General features: G+C 25.9%; 1 protein-coding gene across 3 annotated transcripts in view; it reads right to left on the bottom strand.

Annotated features, from left to right (window-relative positions):
- The window catches only part of LOC135925143 (plasma membrane calcium-transporting ATPase 2-like), a 48141-nt gene extending 38596 nt beyond the window's left edge, over window positions 1–9545 (bottom strand). For all 3 annotated transcript variants that reach the window (XM_065460347.1, XM_065460348.1, XM_065460346.1), the window contains exon 1: window positions 9450–9545. The gene's annotated coding sequence lies outside the window, so the exon portion shown is untranslated. The remainder of the gene's footprint in view (window positions 1–9449) is intronic.
- Between the last annotated feature and the right edge of the window lie 3386 nt (window positions 9546–12931).

The raw sequence follows: 12931 nt of genomic DNA, 5'->3' as shown, positions 1-12931 counted from the left end.
TCTAATTTCCTTAAGTTCTAATAAAATGCTCTCCGCTATTCTCATCTTCTTAATCAAGTCAATGTTATGTTTTTGAAAAGTATTACATAAAATAGTTGTATAATTAAATAATACATTCGAACGAGAAAAAAAAATTTGGAATAAGTATTGAAATCTAATAATTTTCTTGCTTCTTAGGAAATACTTCTTTCAAGCCATTGTGATATTTCAGTAATAGCATTAATAATCGGCTCTTCTAACTCCATAAAAGCTGTTACTGCTTGATGGCGGAGACTCGATCTCGTTGGACAAGCTTGCAATTTCTTTCTCCCTGTTGGACAAGGAGCTTCAGAGATAATTATTATTTGACTAGAAATTTAGATAAATATTACGCCACTAAAATTTGAAAATAATAGGTAAATTACGCCAAGGAAAACTTGAAATCGAAATTAATTGATAAAATAACTTAGTAGATGAATGTGATAAATAAATGTAATTAAATATATATATATGAGATAGGAATAAATATTAACAAATATAAATTAATATTAACAATAATATTTTTGAAAAATATAATCCGGCATCTGCATTTTTTTTTGGCTTGGGGGGGGGGGGGATTTGTACCCCTGCCCCCTTCCCCCGCTGCGTACGTCAATGGCCATAATCATTTCCAATATTTTAAATAAGATGATTAACTATTTAGGAATAAACAAAAAAATTCGGAGTGATATTTAAATAGCGATTTTAATCGAATTTTAATAAATTGATTTTTATTTGCCAATTCTATTGATGATAATGCATCAATATCGCCCTGGCCATGAGAAACTAAAAATTCAGAGTATTTTATCCATATTTTGCTAGGATTACGCATAGATAACATAGTTACAATATGAGATTGGTTCGAAGATATATAGTAAATAAGAATTAATCTAAATATCGGATAGGTAATAGTTATTGCATATGGGACTAATTTTAAGATATTTCTGATTCAAATACTCATAAATATATGAAATCTGAAAATGTATATTGTAGAAAGGTAAATCTGAGATTTTTATCTTTAGAAAATTTTTTACACCCCCTTTCCTACTCCTTCAAGATTATCGCTTCCTCTTAATCTTAATGCCGCCATATTTTAAAATTTTTTGATCTTCCCTCCAACCGAAAAAGAAGGTAAAGGCGCCTTCCATAAAACACGATTAAGAGTTGCGCTGATGATACATTTACATCGATAAAGGGGGAGTGCCCCCCTTTGATGGTATCGTCCATTTCGGTCAAAATGGAGGACATTATTATTAATACGAATTTTTATGCAGGTAATTATTCCATTTACACATTTATTTAATAAATCAGATAATTCAAAGTAATATTTAAATAATATTTAAAATATAATCTTAATTTACAACTATAAAATGGACCAATCAGAAACGTTGAAGAATTTACAATCAAATAACTTTGGTATCATAGATAGGAATATGCAAACATTTTTTTACTATTATTACAAACAAACCCCAAAAAAATTATATTTGTTGAGGGTATTGATCACCTCAACATGATTTTAAAAATAAAAGTTAATATAATCGTGAGCCTTAGGAGGTATTGAATAATTTCATGTTACCGTTACTATAAAACTATGATTACATGAATATTAAATAGAACAAATTTCGATTTTGTTAATATGTAAATCGATTTGTTAATAGATTGAATTTTTTAGTATATATAGAGAAAGAATGTGATAAAGTTTAGATTTAAAATGATTTTAAAATAAAAATACTTATGGGGCTCTGGGCACAGGGTTCCAAAATTTGAATTTGGTTCTCATCTTCCAAAAAAGAACCCATTTTTGGACAAGCGCTCAAACCTGGGGTTTCTGAGGCAGGGTGAGTTCGGGCCCATTTTTTAAATTAAATTCTAAAACTCCGTGCGACAAAACAATCAAAAATTTTTGAACCCTGAATCCAGAGCACCCTGGATTCGGTACATTTTTTTAGACACTAACTCAAAAAAAAATTGTCCTTGCAATTTTTGAATGGACTTTTTTTAAAAAAGCGTAAAACAATAATTTAGTAGAACTCCTAATTTACAGTTGGCAAAAATTGGCGGTGAAAAATACAAAAATTCAGCATTTGTAAATTTCGCTGCGAATTCGCGTCAATGTGGAGGGGTAAGGGTTAGTTAATAATATATTTTTTTTAAAAAAATTAGAAGATTTACGGAGCTTATAACGGAGGACAGGATGATTGACAAAAACGAGCGAAGGACTTGAATTAAAAGAGCTTAAAGAAATCCAACTGTTCAATTATTATATTTAAAAAAATTTAAGTACTCTTAGGCTTGGAAGAACGCGAGCGATACAAAAATTTTTTTTTTTTGATAAAACCCCGAATAGACCTTTAAATTATTTTTTGATTGCGTCAAAAAAAAGTATACGATGCCAAAAAAATTACCTTGACAAATGTCGCGTTTTATAGTTATCCTTTACTCCTTTTCTCAATTCAAATCCAAATTTAATGTTTTCTATCTATTCATTATTTACATTATTTACATTATTACTACTACAATAGATAGGCGAAGCCTGTATGATTAATTTACTTCAAATTATAATTAGTTATACTATTGCATGCGGTAATAGGATTTTTTTAATTCGTTAAATAGGGAATTGACAAACAATGGATCCTTTTTTTTTTAATTTAATCAAAAATAAAATATTATATGTCATATTTGGGATATGGAATCCAGTGGGATTCGGAATATTTCAATTTTTAAATCATCTACTGAAGGCGTTATAAAAATTTTTATTTGACCGGAAATTTATTCTAATATGTTATAGAGCATCCCACACTATCACAGAAAATGTATTCCAATAATATGTTATATAGCATCACACACTATCAATTTCAGAAATTTTTATCTGGCAAGTTTCTCAAATTCGTATCAATTTTTATATACGGATTTTCCATATAAATTTTTAACCCTCTTTATAATATCCCATATCTCAAGAAAGAACCTTTAATTAAATCTTCCCTAACCCATATTTTTCTAACCTTTAATCCTAGTTAACCCAATATCTTAACAAAAAAATAATTTCGCGCAAGCCTCGAAATTTCGTTGCCCAAACCTTTCTGCAATCGATGAATAAAATCTTCGGGCTTGTGCAATATTTAATATTAGGTCAGCAATTTTCAAAAAATAGAGCCAATTAATCCAACACTTTTAAGTAATTAAATATTTAAAACAAAAATTTTAATGAAAAAAATAAATAATAAAATAATAATTACGAAGGTGAGCGAATAAAAAATTTTCGGTTAAAATGAGATAATTTACGAAATGCTATGATAATTTTCGTTTTTGAGATTGGGCGTTTATTTTCTTTATAATTTTAATTTATTGATCATTTCAAAGGAGAGGAGCAATCCTCCCCCCTCCCCCAATTAGATACGATATCTTTTATTTTATTTATATTTTATACAAATTACAAATGTAAGGTTTCTTATTCTTTCATTTTTTTTAAAGTATAAAAATATATATTAAAATTTTTAAATGGTATTGAAATTGTATGAACACAAGAGGGAAGGTAATCTAATTTGATAAGAGTTGTAGAATTTATTTTTAAGCTATAGAAAGCCACAGGCCTGGACCTAAAGGCAGTAAATTTACTTTTACAAAATATACTGGTATGAGGCTTAAAAATTATTTAATTGAATTATGCAAAGTCGCTCTATTTGAGTGAATTTTCAAAACGGCTAACTCAAAATTTTAGCCAGGAAAATATTGCCTAAGCTACAAGACTTCGCTAACAGATGTCCAAATCTTTGTGCCATCTATGATCCAAATCTTCAGGCGTTCATAATATTTTTCCGGATAAAGAATTGAGTTAGCCTATTTTAAAAATTGGCTTAAATGGAACGACTTTGCATCACCATATATCTATCTATATGTATCTAAATTATCCCTCTGAAACATTTCACAAAATTATAGTCGAAATTAAACTCAAGAAATATTAAAGATTCTAATGCCAGGAAGTATGATTAAAGTCTGGACTTCAAAAAATGACCTGTACTGTAGTATTATGGTCCGTTAAGATTTTAGCCAAAATAATATTATGTAGTCTTGGATATCTTGCAAATAGATATTAATCGGGTAATTTAAAAACACTACTCTACAGGTCCCTGGCGGCGTGCTGTAACATGATGCTACTTTTTTGTGCATATACATATATCGGATAGTAGAAATCAGTGCTGGATTTTGTTGATTAAGGCTAGGCCAAGGCTTTAGCCAAGTTTCAAGGATGTTCACATATTTCAAACTGACAATTCCAGATAATTTATTTAGAATGAAATAATATATAAATTATAAACTAAACTAAGGGGGTACGTTAGAATGGATGAGTTCAAAACCAATATTAAATAAAATGCGAAAAAAAAAATTACTTCAAAAATTGATAAATATAAAATTTTCAAACCTTATTAAGCCATTTTTTTTAAAAAAAATGCGCATAAAAACTAAAACCAATTATCATGAGAAAAAAAGTAGTTTTAGTTGAGTATCTTCTTCTATCGATCAATATTTACGATAATCTTTTTTTAAAATTCCTTTCTCAAAATTTGGGGCTAAAGAGAAATTGGATAAATTTTATTTAATATTCTGTTGACATTTCGTTGATAAAGAATAAATTTTTTTTTAAAAAAACGTGATCTAATATCTGGAGAGAAAATGAAAGAGGCTAAAAAGATTTTGAAAAAATATAATTCTAGCGAGAAGTCGGGAGAAAATGGGGTAATTATGAGCCCTTTTTAAAAAAAAAATTAACGTACTTAACTAATTTTAACTTTATTTTAAATCATAGATTATATGGGGGCAAAAGCCTCTATTTTGGGCTGGGGTTTTATAGTCCGTACCTCATTGACTAGTGCTAATTTAATCAGAGGTTGAAAGAAAAAAAATTTTTCGCCTAAAAAAATGGTGATTTCATCATTAAAGATTTTTTTAAGCATCATATATTTTTGCTTATGAAAGATTTGGAATTTTAAAATTTGATCAAAGATCCAGCTTGAGCATTCTTAAAAATAATAATCTTCAGAAATCGATTTTTTTTAAAGATCTTCCATTTTGAAGATCATTTAAAACTCTAGTTTAATTTATTGAATGTTCAAAGATTCGAGATTTGGTAACTTTTGAGTTGAATAAAAGGAGCCGGATGAATCGACATTGAAAAGAGTGACTAGAAGGTCGTTCCAACACGTCAATTTTAAATTCCTTAATTATGATGATAATGTTCACGAAAAAATAGAGTTATGGATAAAATAATCCTTTGCTGAAAGGCACGTGTGGCCAAGAAAGTTGTAAAGTTAAGCTAATGCAACTCGGTTCAAACTTCAGCTTGAAACATTACTAAAACCAACTTTCTAAAGCTGGTAACTTAGGAAAGAGTTTAAATAGATGATGTAGGTAGGTCGTTAGCATAATATTAAAAAACGGCTTGATTTCGACGATTTTTTTAAAAAACGGCTAACTCAAGATTTTTCAAAAAATATTACCCTTATTATCCTAGTTATTTTGCTCATAGATGGCAGAAAGGTTTAGTCATCTGTTGGCAAAATCTCGAAGGCTTAGATAATAATTATTTTTTGCTAAAATCTTGATTATAGTAGAACCTAATTGAGCGAATACATTTCAAATGGTATCGTACAAATAAATCAATAAACAATTTATAAAAACAACGCAAACTGGTTTGCTTCTTTTTTTCCGATCGCACTATTAAGCCTTTTTTTTACTTTCATGCCATTTAATAATATTAGTTTCGTTTGTAATATGGATAGCAACGAATAAATATTTTTAAAAAAATTTATATTCATCAAAATTTATAAGGAATCGTGGTAAGTGAGTGGTATTTTTTTTTTGAATGTGCTTTTGCTATTTTTAATTTTACTATTTTATCCAAATATTTTAAACAATAAATATTAATATATGTATTTAATACTCTTAGATAAAGTAAAATAAAATACAAATAATCAAAATTAAATTTCTCCCTTGTTTAAAATTTATTTAAAAATTAAATTTTTTCAATCATAAATATTTTTTTTCTTAGATTTAAGCAGGTGCGATCTTAATCAAATTTTTCTGAAATCTCGCGTGGGCATTTCAAATTTGAAGATGATGATAGGGCAGACCCTTACCCCCGCAAATGATTTATTAAAATATCATTTTAAAGCTTATGAATAGGAACAAAAAAAACAGGCTGAAAAATTAAATCATAATTTTGTTACATAATGTGTGAATTAAGGTACCGCCGTTAAAATAAATATCCAAGGTTCCTTCGAAAGCAAGAGCGAGATTGTCGGAAAATGTAAACGGTTTGACATTAGGGTAATAAATTTAAATCAGTCTTAAACAGATATTTAGAGTGGAACTTTTTATGCCCGCCCTAATCCCAAGAATATCAAAAATAATATCCTGCATTGGTTCTATTTTTATTTTCAGGTCCCCAATTGGATAAAAAAATTTAAATTATTTACCCCAACCAATAGGCTTTGAGTATTATTGTTAGAAATAATTAGGTATGATTCCGATATCATTTTTTTTATTTGACTGACGCTATTTTCAACGAAAGCGGAAAAATTATAGGCGGTAAAAAGGGTAGTAAAATTAAAAACATTAGGAAAACAAAATAATTAAAAAAATTTTATCGAAGCCCGAATACCAAATTTTGGGTTTATAAAAACCTAAAGTAAATCAGCGCCGTTAATTCGAATTAGGGATCAGGAATTTTAAACTCTATTTAGCGGAAATTTTGATAACGTGAATTCAATCGGCACCGATTTTCAATAAAGGGCTCTGAATTAGAGGTCTTCAATGGGCGGGTTTTAGCCAAAAGCTCACCTACTAGCAGTTTAGAAATTTTTTAAACCGCCCGCCCATCCACTTATTTTTTTTTAAAAAATTCACCCACCCGCTAGCCAATTTATCTATAAATTTTGTTTAACCACACGGCATAATGTTTATAAATTATTTAAAGGCTGGAGTCATGATTTTCAAAATTTTTCCATGTGAGGCCCGGATTAGGAAACGAATATTTTCGAATAAAAGTCACATGAACCAATTAATTTCTATCGATGCAAATATAACGCTTCCAGCAGAGAGGGTATGACACTTCTAGGTAGGGCTGCACCGATTCTTTGCCGATATCAAAATGTCCTGGTTATAAATGTGTATATTTTGAAATTGGCACTTAATAAATAACCATCTTGGATTTTTAAATAGCACTTAAAAAATATGTCATCATAACAAAAATATTTTAAGGAAGGGGTTTAGAAGTGGCAAAAACGGATCCAATTTTGAACAAATTTAAATCGTTTAATTCTAGATGCTTCCTTAATAATAATTTTGCTTTAAACAAGCTATAATGTTATATCGATATTGCAATATGTTTATGCCATAAAAAAACTATTTTGTGTTAATTCTGAGGTTCCAGTATTGGGAAAAATATCTGTGCAGCCCTATTTCTAAAATGCTGGTCTAAGACTATTTCCTTAGAGTTAATCAAAGGTTAAAATAGAGTAAAGTAATTAATACTATATCATAAGTTTATTAATTTATAATATACCATAGAGGGCAATGTGGGAATAAAATAATAATAAATGTAATACTTTATGTAATTAAATGCTCTTTCTCTTTTACACACAAAAAAATTGAAAATATTGATTTTAATTTACTTTTGTTTAAAAATATAGCAATGGTAGTGAGAATTTTATTTTTGTTAATACATATTACAATTAATTTTTCCATTAACAAGATTATCAAATAATATTTTATATTTGAAAAATAAATAGAATTTAATAAATAATATAGTACTTTTTTAAAAAAAAATCCATATAATAAGATAACGAGCGAGAGACCCTTTAAGGCCTATTATAAAATGAATGTTTTAAAAAGACGCTCAATAATTATACTATTTTATTTTCAATAAATTTGTTAAATTAAGGTCAAATTAGAAAGGGAAAAAGAATGTGCAGACAGAAACAACATTCCCTATTTTTATATTATTTTTTTTTTAATGTGCCTAAATGTAAAGGTTTTTTCTATCAGGTTGACCTAAAAGATAGTCTGCAAAGGTAGGTTCAACCCATATCCAATCCAAACAGACTTTGGGCATATTTTTTTTAAAAAATAGGTATGGGCTACGTTGAGCTTAATATTTATTTTAAAAAATAGGTATGGGCTACGTTAGGCTTAATATTTATTTTAAAAAATTGGGTTAGCCCTGGTCTATATTTTGAAATAATATTGATATATTAAAATTTTTGCAGAAAACCAAAATTGTAAATAATAAATAGTATAAAATCACATAAATTTATGTGTTCAGTTTGACAATCAAGTAAATAGATGAAGATTCGTGATGCTGGCAAATAAATTTATTCATAAAAAAATTCAGCCTACCAATAATATGGTAGTCTAAATATATCATAAAAATACTTGATTAAATTTATAACCAAAATAATTTTAAAAAAATATTTTTTATTTGATCAACATGATATTTCAAATTCATGCAAGGGTCATAGTAAATTTAAATTATGCCTATTATTCATATATTAAATGAGTCTTCCAAATATTTTAATAGTTTAATAAAGTATTAAACCACTTATCATTTATTGCATAATATATATACTGCCTTCTGTTAAATAAAAAATATGTAGACATTAGCTAACTATATAAGTTTATCAAACATAATTCATATTTATTCAGTATAGATATTTACATATCTATTAACATGTAAAAGTTAAATTTTTTTTAAAAAGGTTAATGATGTGAAATGGTAAGTTAGAAATAATAAAAGTAAAATTATATAAATTTATAGCAATGCCTGAAATATGTACTATCATTTTTAATATATATTTTAAAAAATCTTTATCAATAAGAGTATGTTAATATATTACAAATTAGATACAAGTATAGAAAATATTTAACTTTGATATTAACATTGTATAATTATGATTTATACAGATATCATAAAAATATATGATTAAATTTATAACCTTAATCTTTAAAAAAAAAATTTTTTATTTGATCATTACTATAATTAAAAGATCACAATTGTTTTATTAAAATTAAAGCAAGGGCTAAAATAAATTAAACTATTATTTATAAAATAAATAAGTGTTACAAAATATTTTAACAAAAAAAATAAAGTATTAAACAAGCCATCATTCATCATTTAATATGCTATTAACCTATTGCCTTCTGTTAAAAAATAAATATGCAGACATTAGCTATAATTTTATTAAGTATAAATACCTACATATCTAATAAACTTGAAAAGGTTAAATTTAAAAAAAAAATGTTAACCATGTGAAGTGGGTATTAAGTTAAAAATAAATTAGATAAAGAAAAATTATGTAAATTAATTTAAAGAAATACATGAAATATTTGTTATATATACTATCAATATAATATATAATTATAATATAAATAATTACTTGAAGAATGATAAAAATTATGTTAAATTATATATAAAAAATTCATTATCGATAAAAAATAAATCATATTTAGCAGTATGTGAAAGTCTTTACAAATTAGACCCCTATATATAAAATTTCGAATCTAAATTTAACATTGATATTAATATTGAATAATTATTATTTATATTTAAAAATATATCTCATATTTATGGAGTTATAATGTAAATGGTAAATTAGTTTATTCAAAAGACTTCTATAAATGAAATCTGTAAAAATATTCTAAATTAATACAATATATTGTTCAAAATCTAGATTTAAATATCCTAAGAAGTATACAATATATTGCTTTTCAGCCCGACTTACTAAATGAAATATGGGTACCTCTAAAAGCATAATAATTCTTAAGTGCCTTGAATAATAATCTAGTTAAATAATCCTTTAATATGAAAAAAAATATACATCATTAATATTAGAATACTAAAAAAATTTTTTTAAAAAAACACCAAAAATGGCTCTAAAAATATAAAGAACGTCTTTTCAATTGTTTAAAAGATCTATTTTGGTGTTCAACATTACACTATATAATTATATATGAATTTTCATAGTGGCATTGCCGGCTTGTTCTAATCGCTAACCTCTAAGTCATGCATGGGTGTTATTATGAGGGGAGCTTCTCTCAGTATTTGTTTATTTTTTAGCCCCCTTTCCTAATTTTAAATGGTGGGAGGGGAGCTGAGGTCCTTCGGGAAAATATTTAATATTCATTTAAAAGTGTTAACTCTTCATTATTGTTATATATCAAAAATAGATTATTTAATCATATATTTAATCATATATTTTTTTAAATATTTTAATATTCATTATTTTTGTTCATTTTATATTTTATCAACAACTAAAATAAAAATTTGATTTCTTTTTAACAATTTTTAAGGATTTTAAAAAAATTTCTAATAAAAAGGGTATTGGTTGGAGATTTAAAATGATATAACAATCTACAGTGATGACATTGTAAATTTTAGCGATGACTCTATGGTGGAGGTGGGTCTCTCAATCATTAAAATATTATTATTGACCAATTAATATTTTAAAATTTATAAACCAAATTGAAATTTTCATAAGTCGCTGCAGCTTTTACTTTATTTAAAGTATAAAGTGTGGTCAACATGTATTGGTGATAAATGACTCCATTTTTAGCAGGATTTGTGCCTACTATAAAAAGGCTTACTTGAATTTTTATAAGAAAAACTATCATCTTAGCCTCTAATAATGATACTTAGTAAAACATAATCTTGAAAAAAAATTATACTATTACCCCAAGACTTTTTTTCGACTGTTACAATTAAGATTTAACAATAGCAACACTATAAGCAAGAAATAACCCAATTTTAGTAAAATCTTAAAATGTTTAAATAGAAATATAAAATTTTTAAATAGGTAGGTTATTAATTGTTAAGATTAATCAATCTACTTTGAAGTAAATAATATGTTATAATATTTTCATCAAGTTATACTGTGTCCTTTTGTAAATAATCCATTTTTTATTTATTGACTTATATTTAAAAAAAATTAAATCATTAAGAACTTGTTGATAATAATATTTAAATATCATTTATGTTAATATTTAATGATATCGCTTGATTCAGGAATTAAACTTTTATTTATTTATGCCATAAATCCAAAATTAATAAAATTCAAAATTAACCATCGTGTAGTCCCATTAAATGGATATCTTTGAAAACAATGGTAAAATGCCTTGAATAAATTTTAATAAAATTATATTTTTGGAAATTCTTTCCGATATATTCTTTATTTAAAAATAACGATTTGCCAAGAAACAAATAAAATGAATGATTCAAATTTAGTAAATATTAAAAGATTGCTGGGATTTGACCCATAAAGATTTTCTTAATGAAAAATATCTTAACTGTTCGAATACTTTATCCCGCAGTACTGCTGAGTGCAAAAGAAATTGATCGCGTTAGATAATCGAGCGAGTTTAGAATAAATGATTAGTCAAATTTAATAATCATATTATTCCACTTTAGATATCGGAGGGGATTCTATATCTATATATCAAAATATGGAAAAAGAATCATAGTAAGGAGAATGAAAATGTGTCATTCAGACGCGGTAGCTTTAGCGGGCTACATTTAAAAAATAAGGATAGCGGTAGCTAGCTATTAATTATGAAAGTAGCTAAGTAGTGCTTTACTTCACTACTTTCATATTACAATATATTTATAAATCATAATCTTTTCATTTAATTTAATTTAATTTTGAAATTTATATTTAAAAATATGCACTATGAATCTATTTGTCAAAATAAGTCGACAATAGATATTGATATTGAAGATAATTTTGGTATAAATCATATGATAAAATAATTTTGCCGAAAAATGATGATAATATGGAATTTACTTTTTCTAAATTTGCAAAATGTTTTATTCTCAATAAAAATAATTAACGCAGGCTATAAATTTTGTTGTAAGATGTACCAGAAGGTTTTATCATCAAATAAGATTAGATGCTTCAACTTGAGAAGTAAGATGTAATATATCAAACAAATTTATTATCAATGTATAGTTAATCCATAATCTTTATAATAAAGTTTGATTCAAAACTGTATCTATAATAGTTATTGCGCTAGATGAGTTTATGTTAAAGTTTATTTTCTCGCCCAGTTCAAACATTGTTTGTTTGAAATCGTCATAAAATATAATCTAAGAATTATATTATGAAATTAAAAATTACAGTAAATAATTAATATTAACATTCTGTTATCAGTCACATCTATTTAATGATATTATTTTAAAATTATTATAATTATTATTTGGATGTTAAACATGGCTGCTATTGTACACCCTAGTTTCAATTTGAATTCGCTATATATTCATTTGATTGAAAACAAATAACAACTCGTTAGGCTTATGGTGGCGTTAAATATTATTATATCAAACCAGGATACCCTAGCCAGATCAAAAACGCCATCTACTATAGATGATTTTTTTGAAATAAATAATAAAACTATTGAAAATCCTCTAGGCGAATATTTTATATCTAAAAATACTAAAATGAATATTATTAATGATTTTTCTTATTTAATACTGCACTGCTCTCACTTAAGTGCTAATGTTGAACGACTAATTAGTATCTACAGTCACGCCCACATCTTGGCTACAACTATGAGAGGTGCCAGTCTTCAGTAAATTTAATCCAAATCTTCTTGTTGTGAATTCAAATTGTGAATTCAAATTTAACATTTTATTTTTGTAATTCAACTTGTATTACTTTTTATGAATTCAAAGTTATCTTTTCAATTTAACTTTTTATTTTTGTAATTCAACTTATATTACTTTTTATTTTTCGTAACCTTACTTTTTGTTTTTATATATATTCTAATTTATATTTTTAGAAAATATATATATACCTTAAGAAAAGAAAAAGAAAGAGTTATAATATAGTTAATAATAATAAAATATATTTTTACTTACTCGCAGGTA

Source organism: Gordionus sp. m RMFG-2023, chromosome 2, assembly GCF_954871325.1.
Source record: "Gordionus sp. m RMFG-2023 chromosome 2, tfGorSpeb1-WG-v2, whole genome shotgun sequence".
NCBI classification, from domain to species: domain Eukaryota; kingdom Metazoa; phylum Nematomorpha; class Gordioida; order Chordodea; family Parachordodidae; genus Gordionus; species Gordionus sp. m RMFG-2023.
Note: the sequence above shows the minus strand (reverse complement) of the source record. Positions and strands in the feature narration are given on the sequence as shown.